Raw genomic sequence first — 1,422 nt, 5'->3', positions numbered from 1 at the left:
TTGTTTGTGTACATGTGGATTTTATAATTTCGTATGTTTTACCCAACACTTTCATCATTTGTATAGGCAGACCTGCAATGCAGAGATTGATCGAAGCTTTTTTGAATCAACAAAGCTTGAGAAGACTTTGCCTTTGCTTTGGGCTTTGTTTGGTTGGTCAATTAGGGTGTGGTAGGGTGAATACAGAAACTTTTTTGGTCTGGTTTTGGGAAGGTAATTCAACAGGTCCAGGTTTTTAACCCCTTTATGGCTTATAGAGGTTACACAACGTACTGTGTACGCAATATATACGGATGGAGAAGCACTTTCATTATTTGTGCTGGATTGTCAGCAGTAAATAATGATGATGATATAGTTAAATGTATTCGCAGTGATTGAGGAATGTACCGAGTCTGCTGTTAATGATAATGAGAGTATTTTCCCAAGGTTACTGTTGACGATATTCCACGTAGTTATTGGGGTCAAATTTGTCTCCACTTTCTCTCTTTCTCTCTCTGCTGTCTCTAACCCCCCCATCTCTCCCCTTCTCTCTTTCTCTCTCTCTGTCTCTAACCCCCTCTCTCTCCTCTTTCTCTCTCTCGTCTCTAACCCCTCTTCTCCCCTCTCTCTTTTCTCTTCTGTCTCTACGCCCCCCTCTCTCTTTCTCTTCTCTCTAACCCCCCCTCTCTCCCCTTCTCTTTTCTCTCTCTGTCTCTAACCCCCCCCTCTCTCCCTTCTCTCTTTTCTCTCTCTGTCTCTAACCCCCTCTCTTCCCTCTCTCTCTTTCTTCTCTGTCTCTAACCCTCTCTCTCCCCCTCTCTCTCTTTCTCTCTCTGTCTCTAACCCTCCCCCCTCTCTCCCTCTCTCTCTTTTCTCTCTCTGTCTCTCAACCCCACCGCCTCTTCTCCTTCTCTCTCTTTCTATCTCTGTTCTAACCCCCTCTCTCTCCCTCTCTCTCTTTCTCTCTCTGTCTTCTAAACCCCCTCGTCTCTCCCTCTCTCTCTTCTCTCTTTGTTCTAACCCCCTCTTCTCGCCCCTCTTCTCTCTTTCTTCTCTGTCTCTAACCCCCTCTCTTCTCCCCTCTCTCTCTTTCTCTCTCTGTCTCTCACCCCCCTCTCTCTCCCCTCTCTCTTTTTCTCTTCTGTCTCTTAACCCCCCTCTTCTCTCCCTCTTCCTGCTGTCCTCTACCCCCTCTCTCTCTTTCTCTCTCTGTCTCTAAACCCCCTCTCTCTCCTCTCTCTCTTTCTCTCCTCTGTCTAACCCGCCCCCTCTCTTCCTCTCTCTCTTTCTCTCTCTGTCTCTAACCCCTCTTTCCCCCTCTCTTCTTTTCGTCTGTCTCTAACCCCGCCCCCTTCTCTCCCCCTCTCTCCCCTCTCTCATAATGTCTCTAACCCCCCCCCTCTCTCATTTCATTCCTCCAGTACACTGTGTCATTGTGGGGAG

The sequence above is a fragment of the Salvelinus sp. IW2-2015 genome, linkage group LG8 (genome assembly GCF_002910315.2).
Source record: "Salvelinus sp. IW2-2015 linkage group LG8, ASM291031v2, whole genome shotgun sequence".
Taxonomy (NCBI): domain Eukaryota; kingdom Metazoa; phylum Chordata; class Actinopteri; order Salmoniformes; family Salmonidae; genus Salvelinus; species Salvelinus sp. IW2-2015.
Note: the sequence above shows the minus strand (reverse complement) of the source record.